Genomic DNA, 8,928 nt, shown 5'->3' with positions numbered 1-8,928 from the left:
CACCGTCTTGTGTATGTTTTGTAACAACTAATAATGAATCAGTCCATAGCCAGGGTAAAATGAACTAAACTTTAGTTATCTCACCAAAAGTAAATGACTTGAGAAAAATAAATAATATAAAGATGTAAAGCTACATTCTGGTAGTATGAATGTGCTGCAAAATGAAAATAAATAGCAAAAGAGTGTTTTTATGTCCTGCATCTGAGTGTGCAGAGGAAAATAAGATGATATTGCTTTAAGAATACATTTTAAATTGTATTGCTGTTATGTTAAGATATGTTTGTGACCTTGTATAAACCCTATGCCCCGTCCTGCGCCCCGAGACCCTCAGAGGCATCACTGCTGGTTGTAAAGACCTGCCTGAGGAGATCAGGGTTGCAAAATCTGTCTGCTCAATTAGGTCAATGTTGTATTATTTGTTTAATTATTGTTAATCTATGTATTGTATGGCAATAATGAATAAGAAACGCTATGTATTGAACACATTCCGAAACAAAGCAAGACAGAACTAGACTCAGACATGATACTAATTGTTGTTGAAACCTTTTGCGCTGTTGCTGCAAAATGGAAACTGTGTTGATTGTCTGTTCCAACTGGCCACTGGAATCAGATAATTGATATAAGTTGAAGTTCAATTACAGTTTTAAAAATAGTTTAACATTCTTTATTAAACTGCTTCAAATTATTTCTCGCATCAACCAATTGGTCTCCATAGACATTACTAAAAATTAAAATAGTTGTTAAACTACTGACAAGTTTTCTGAAACCGAGCTTATGAACAACAGAGTGAAGGTCGCTGGTTAAGCCAGGATCAATATATTTGTTGAAGTTTTTATTGTGTGCATAATAAAATGTGTTAAATTAATTGAGCAATTCTTTAAAAAGTATAATGTTGCAATCTCTTTGAAATAAGTAATTACAGTTAAAAAATAGATGTTGTTTTCCAAGGGCCTCTCTTTCACAGGCCCACACTTTGAATCATGACACTTCCAAGTCCTACAGAGATCAGTATCACTTTGTGTTGCAAGCCAAATCCAGGGGTTCTACTCGAGCCCAATTTTAAATACCATAAAGAAAAGTATTGAACCCAGCTCGAGCTAAATGTCAAATGTATTTAATTAATGTGCAAGTGTTTTGATTTATTTAAAAATGTTCCAGTCTAGCTTCCTTCGAGTTTAGTCTAAGCAACATATTGGTTCTCATAACATTCTCACTGCTGTCCCCAAATGTTTTAAACCTTGGGCAGACAAGCCCAAGGTGTGTGACACACACACACACACACACACACACACACACACACACACACACACACACACACACACACACACACACACACACACACACACACACACACACACACACACACACACACACACACACACACACACACACACACACACACACACACACACACACACACACAGGGCCGGCCCTGACCAATTTGCCGCCCTAGGCAAGATTTTAGCTGGCGCCCCCCCCCCCAAATGCAGACACTCACTATGATTCGCACGTGCATGGTTGTGGCATGACCACAAAAACAAAGATATTGACACAAGATGTGTGAAACTGTATTTAGTTTCCTATCCATTTGAACATGATTTAAGTGGGGGGGGGGCTCCTCTAGGGGGGTCCGGGAAGACTTTTTTTTAATATTGAAGTTAAAAGCATCAATCTGGTGCACTTTGAGAGCAACATTAGGAGATCTATGGATACATCTCTCAACACCCATATGAAACAGAACTGTAAGCAGATTTTCTTTTTCTTTATGGATATTTTACAAATCACTCTCCTTTCAAACTGTATTCTTGTTTATTAATAACAACTTTTTTGTACTGTCAGTATTTTATACCTGTTTTTCACCTGTTCTCTTATTTTTTTATAACTATAATGATCATATAAAGGTGTGCCTTTACCTCACTGAGCTGAGGTTATCAGAGCCTCTCAGTCTTTCAGGAGAGACCTCTCTAAAAATTCCAATGTTAATAAAAGCACACAGAAGCTGTGTACGTTTTTTGGGAGTTTGATTTATTTTAAATGAATACAAATACAAAATTAAAACCTATAATTGCACACTAAAACCATTATTTCAAAAAAAGAACAATTTCACATAACCCTTTGGGTTTTACTGGGACTGGGGCAGTTCAACTTGATTTTGGGGGGGGGGGGGGGGTGTGTGCCATAGTTTATGGGTGCTGTACGCAATATAGGCGTAGTTCTGTTAGTATAAGATAAGAAGATGTACTTTGTTGATCCAAAATCGGGAAATTGCGCCCCCTATGGGTTGATGCGCCCTTAGCATTCGCCTATACTGCCTATGCCGAGGGCCGGCCCTGCGCGCGCACACACACACACACACACACACACACACACACACACACACACACACACACACACACACACACACACACACACACACACACACACACACACACACACACACACACACACACACAGGATAAGTATTCACCTTATCCACATTGTAAATTGTTGCCTTCTTTAAAGTTATTAGTAATTCAAGATTAATTATTAAATTAAATGTGGTACATAAAATAGAATAAATAAAATAACTTTGACTTGATCATTTTGTTCACAACATTAGACCTGTTCTCTAATCTCTACTAGAATAAGATATGTGTGCATGTTTGGGTGTTTTAACGCTCCCGTGATGTACCTAATCTTGTTATCCTTTTCATCACAGAGCTGGGAAAATGGTGTATTGATTAGATTCTGATCCGTGCAAGTCCAATTTTTACTGACTTTAGTTCTAATGTTAATGTTAATTTGACTTCAACACATAGGTAATTATTTAGAGTAACTCAACATTTCACATAATGGATTAGTGTTCCATATTTTTTTTCCACTAATTTGTTGTGCAATTAGGCCAAATGTAAAGAGAGACATTGATGACCTTGTGTCCCTTTTGTTGGTACGTGGTTCCATTTTGTCTATGGCCTTGGACGGCTTCACTAAGAGTCACCCAGTTCTGCCCTGCTGCAGTCTGGCTGAGTGCAGTCACAGAGATGCTATGGCTGCTCTACATGACATTAATGGTCTGGTCCGAGAATGGACACCATTCCCTGCTCCCAGAGAGAATGACGCTCCTCAAACTGAACATTACAGCCGTTGATACCGTCTCACGTGGGTCTGCTCCCCCCCACCGAGCCAAGAACTGAAAGCTTGACATCTGCTTTGAACACTTGGAAGCCTCCCTGTCACACCAGCACCAACGCTTGGGTCAGTCAGATGAGACTAACGGCTTCACTTTGGGCATTTGGTTCAGATACATGACTCTCGTTACCGCAGAGTGGGTTGTTTTTTTAAGGCTATTCATACTGCTATGCAGAGGATGCCTGTAGGTTGGCAAGCTGTTAAAAGCCCCTACTATTTTTAAAATAGGCCTAATGTCATGGGCCTCTTAGTTCTACATGTTTCCACCTGGTAAAACTAGAGGCTGCACGAAACTCAGGCTACAATACGACCATTCTGTTCTGCTCTAACGATTCAATTGATAGATTCTACATCAACACAATTAGTTTTTATTTTTCCAATGATAACGTCACTTTAAGTGGAGGAATGCAAACCTGTTTTCAAATGTAAGGTTTGGAATTTGTTTGACATTTCTCAGTAATGACACCCTCAGACACCCAATTCCATTCATGCTATGCCATCAGTAATAACTCAGATGTTAAGGGGGATGAAGCTTTTCCTCCTGCATCAGATATGCTTTGTTTTTCAACAAATGTATACATTTCCTGCATAATATATGTTTCTCACAATTGTTTTTTTGTAAGCTGCACACAGGTGATACTGAGTCTTCTCGAGTAATGGATTATAAACTACACCATGCTTAAATAGACTCCTAAGTTATTATTTCATATGTGACATATGTAAGAAAAGGGAGGGAAGAGTCAATTATATTGAGTAATTGATTTTATATTGGAACATTTATTACTCAAACCTGTTTTATGGAAGAGAAAAATATTTCTGATAAACTAATATTTTATCAAACGGTAAATGGTGAATTAATATAACATTTAGAATAATTGAGAAGGGGTTATATCCACAGGGACTAGCTCACCTTTAAATTACAATAACATGTCTCTGCTTTGGACTGATGAGTATATGATTCTTGAATGTTAAATGACTAACACAAACCTTACATTTATGCATGTGCATGTGTCAGGAAGGCTCCCAAATAATTCTGAGGGGCCTATCCTATTTTTGTAATTAAATGATAATGTGCTAATCCATTACCTTGAGTTGTCTTCACTCAGGAAAACATCCCTATCAAGTGTTAACCCAATAACTAGGACAGCTCTGAAGGCCAAGGGTCAGAGAGAGAGGATCACACTCTCCGGCTGCAGAGGGCACCCCCAGCCACGGGCAAGGAGGCACGAGGTCGTTCGAGATGAGAGGATTCTACTCTTCAACTTTCTGAGGAGATGGGATGCTTCTTCATCTTTCTGCTCGGTGAGCTCAAGCAGACAACTCTGCAGGACGAGCGAGGGCTTCAGAGGCTTCATACAAGGTTCCTTGTTTCTTGGAGGAGCAGATGTCTTCCTAACCTCTCCCATCACGGGGGGAGACCTGGGCTGCAGTCGGATAGTTTAAAAACCAGCTCCTAAATTCTAACCCTATCGTCTATTCCTTGACCTCTGAGTGAAACGTCACGGGGTTAAGGGATAGTGGATAGGAGAATTCAAAAGGACTTAGGAGAAGAGACTGCGGTACTTTAGAGAATCCGAATGCACTTTCACTATCCGACGTGTTTATGATGCGCCAGCGGACGTCATTGTGTGCGTCTGCTGCTGTGGGGAAACCATGGAAACCACAGTTTTCTATACAGCGGACTACAACATGGATGTTTAATAAGAACGAGGGACTACTGTGAACTCATCTAGAGACTTTGCACCGTGCTCTGATGCTGCTGCTTTGCTTTATGAACGTGGACAACAGAGAAACATATTCTTCAGGACCAAAGTTGGAATTGAAATACAAAAGGAAAGTGAAACTTCTGCTCGTCCCCCTCTCCCTCCGGTCCACATTAATACAAATGATCCCAATAGGCCTACGTATGATTGTATGAACTAAAGATCTTAAAATCAATACAGATGTATTTATTATAAACGTTAGTCCTTAACATCTATCACTGTGTATATTACCATTCAAACATCTTTTAAAAGTTGAACAAACCCCACACAGCTCAGTAAAGACTGAAATATTGACTTTATTTGATAATTTCAGTGAAAACTAACGTTCATATTTCTCTTTTTGATTATAATACTGATGAACGTTCAAAACAAAGCACTTTGGCAACTTACCACCTATGTTTTAAAATGCTTAATAAGCACCGTAACTTTCATGATATAATTTCTCGGTCATAATCGGTTGTTTCCGTGAACGGCCGACTGTTGAGTGACGGCAAATGCTGCGGCTGCAAGGCATTGTGGGGCAGCATTTTCGCTTCTCCTGTCAGTTAGGGAGGTCCAGTGGTTCCTAAGCTAAAGGAGGTTATAAAGGAAGTTTGAAACCTCCTTTTCTATCATTCTCATCATTCTAGAGAATTCGAACGGCACTTATCATGGCTGCCACTGAGGGACTTCCGGGTCATTTCACTCCTTTAGGAAGGTTCCTAAGCTAAATGGACTATTCGACTTCAGCCCTGGATGCGCCACTTGGAATACGCAGTTGCACTGCTCTCAAGCAGATAGCAGAAGGAATGCAGGCAGATGAGCCTCCGTTTCACTGGGGGATCATACAGGGCTCACCGAATGAGCCACACAAAAGCAGAGCAATTGGGGGGTTGAAATATGGCGCTCTGATGAAGAAGAGTTTGAGCCAATCAGCACCTCAGTGCCAATCTACAGTATCAGGATGCCTTTACCCACCAGACACTCGTTGTCATAAAGAGAGGAGGAGAACGAGTCAGAAAGACTGACGGACATGTTCTTCCAGCTCTCGTACAAAGATAACATTTGAATTGAATGACCAGATGTTTACAGATGTCCAATTAATGATTGTTTTTTATATTTCCAATGACCAGACATGTGTTGAATAGTGGTGATTAATATATTTTTGTCGGATCAGATTACACTTTCTCACTAAACAAAATTAATTAATTAATATTTTCAGATTATAAGGTATTGAATAATAAGATATTTCTACTATTATCACAGATAATGTTAATATCCTTAATCGTCCAGCAATCAGGCTTAACAACACTACTCTTTAATGTATTATTTATTTAATGTACTCTGTTATTAGTATAATTTAAAGAAATAGGTATTGTATATTCAACATTAGATAAACACAGAAGAATCCTTTCCAAGTACCATAAGTAGATGCTCAGGTAAGTATGGCTAATAGGAATAATTGATTTCAGGTACTTCATTTGGTACAGATCAGTGGTAGCATTCACAAATGTAATAATTCAAGTTTTAAGAATGTTTAATCCTTCCTTTCCAGGTTTTTACAAAAGTCTTTGAATATTTGCCTAACTTTTCCTTTTCAGATTTTGAACAATGTACTTGACTAAAATGAATGTATTGATTTGACTAAGTGCCTTACTCTTGACTAAAGCGTAATTAAGTAAACATAAAAGTAATCCTAGAAATTGAGGACACTGCACTTTTGCAGATTACAGATTGATAAAATCACAACTGAGTTGTATACCTTAGCTGGATCTCTTAGGATCCTAAGTTTAAAATGCTTTTGACTAGTGATTGCCTTGAAGTAAATCTTTAAGCTGGTTTTGATTTTATAGTTTGATAAGTGAGATTAATTAATGGTAAATTATAAAAGATATTAGTTTCTAATACATATTTTGCTATTTATGCATCTGTGTTTTATGTGTGTTCATTATTGTGCTTTTGACAAGATGATCAAACACTGATGAGATGATTTTTCCTATTATGATTGGCTGTATCAATCTTATTCTACTCTGTGATGTAATTGATGTACGGTGAGACCACACTCAAATCTAGAGACGCCTATTGATTTAAGTATTGACCAAATTATTATGAGACTAATGTTTTCAGGTTATCATAAATGATAAAAAGAGAAGACTGTTAGGGAAATAATTGTCCTAGATATGTCGTGCATGACCAACCCTGACGTCTGTTATCTCCTTTGAGGAGATAGGCTGCTTCAGCCATAATGTTGTTGTGACCGGGCAACCCTCGGTCACAGATGGTTTATTGTTGTGGGTACACTGGGACACTTCCTTCTCGGTGTTTGTGGACTCCAAGGTGTGAAATCTTCGAGGCCATAAGTGTCAGACGCAAGTAACTCAGTGTTCCCAACTGTTTAGGCTCTCAAACATGTTGATTACTCTCTGCGAAACCAGTTAAATGGGCTGACGAGAGAGAGGCGCTCCAGATTTGACATGGCAACTCTACCGTGAAGTCAGAACCTCTGGCTCTTGGACTTGTGATGTGAATTCTCCGGCCGAAGCTCCAAATAAACCATCAGTGTTTGACATCAAAGCTCCTGCTCTTCCCGTGTCTCTTTCCTGAGTCGGTAACTCCCACTGCATTGCTACACATACGTTTCCTCTACGACTACTACTACCACCACTATTACAACTGTAGTACTACGTCATATCTGTTCAGAAACTGAACAAAAGTTAAACCAGTACAAACCACAGACTGTCCGTGTCATGGTGAATACAGTCGTTGGTGTATTTATGTCTGTAGGCCGTTGTTATGAGTGTGGAGTGAGCATATACAACGTTAGCTTAGCCTGATCGACCCAATCTCCATTCAGAAAACAAGCATTTTAAAAAGGTTTTTCGCCTGCCGTCTTGTCTGCAGACTTGTGAAGCATTAATTCATGGTTTTTACTAACCGGTATGAGTATGTTGTTACTTCGGCATCATTTAGAAACGTGTATTACAATTTAATCACGGTAAAATATGTTCATTTCGTTGTAGTTGTAGCTCCCGAGCCAGCGCGTCTCATTTGAATGATGAGTAAACACAGCTGAAAGCCGCGGTGAAACTCGAGCGATGCGAATATTCGCATCGCGTCAGGTGTATTACAGAGCCCCTCCTCCAACACACACGAACGCGCACATGACCAATGAGGGCACGAGATAAGTTTGTGCACAGATGGAAGGCTGACAGGCAGGTAAGGTAGCTTGGCCATGCTTTTTACAGTTCTACGGCTTCCACAGATGAATTTTTTGTCAAAGCACTTAAGATATTCATTGCCATCGGGATGTTAAGAGCATTCCATGGAATATAGCAAAAAGTGTATCTCGAGCCGGTTTCTCAAACTTACCTACCCCAGCTTTAAGCAAAAAAAAGGTGTACCATTTGCTTCCTTTTTTCACCGAGTTCAACGTAAGAGGATAAGGGCCACTTGGGGAAAAAATACAATACATTATTTCTGACTTTAATCTCAGAACGGATTTTCTCAACTTTTGGTCTGATCCTAAAGAAAAAGTCACATGGGGCCCTAATCGTCTTCATTTCTTAATGGGACTGTTGCTTGGAAAATTAAACATTCGGACTGAATTTAAGACCTTAAATGTGCAAGTCATATTCCAAATGATACTGGAGACCATTGCAGGTCTCCCTTGAAAAATAGATCATTGATCTCAATGGGATTTTACATAAATAAAGGTTTTGTATTGACCATATATCTGCAGATAGTAGATAATTAAAAGCCGGTTTCCACCTTTTATGACACAATCATTGTTTTAGCTGCAATTAAATCTTTGTTGCAGGTTCTCTTTCAACACCTTTTGCAGCCTCACCCCTTTTATAAAGTCAGATTAAAAAAAACCTGTACTTTTACGTTACATTACGAGGTAGATCTTTTACTCCCTTTAATACCAGATTTGTATTGTTCTTTGTTGGAAGTCACCGACAAATCTCTGATGTTACCCTCCGACCATGTCCCATAAAATAATCTGTTCGCTCTCAAC

Source organism: Pseudochaenichthys georgianus, chromosome 9 (genome assembly GCF_902827115.2).
Source record: "Pseudochaenichthys georgianus chromosome 9, fPseGeo1.2, whole genome shotgun sequence".
Lineage (NCBI taxonomy): Eukaryota > Metazoa > Chordata > Actinopteri > Perciformes > Channichthyidae > Pseudochaenichthys > Pseudochaenichthys georgianus.
The sequence above is the reverse complement of the archived record's forward strand: the minus strand, read 5'-3'. Positions refer to the sequence as shown.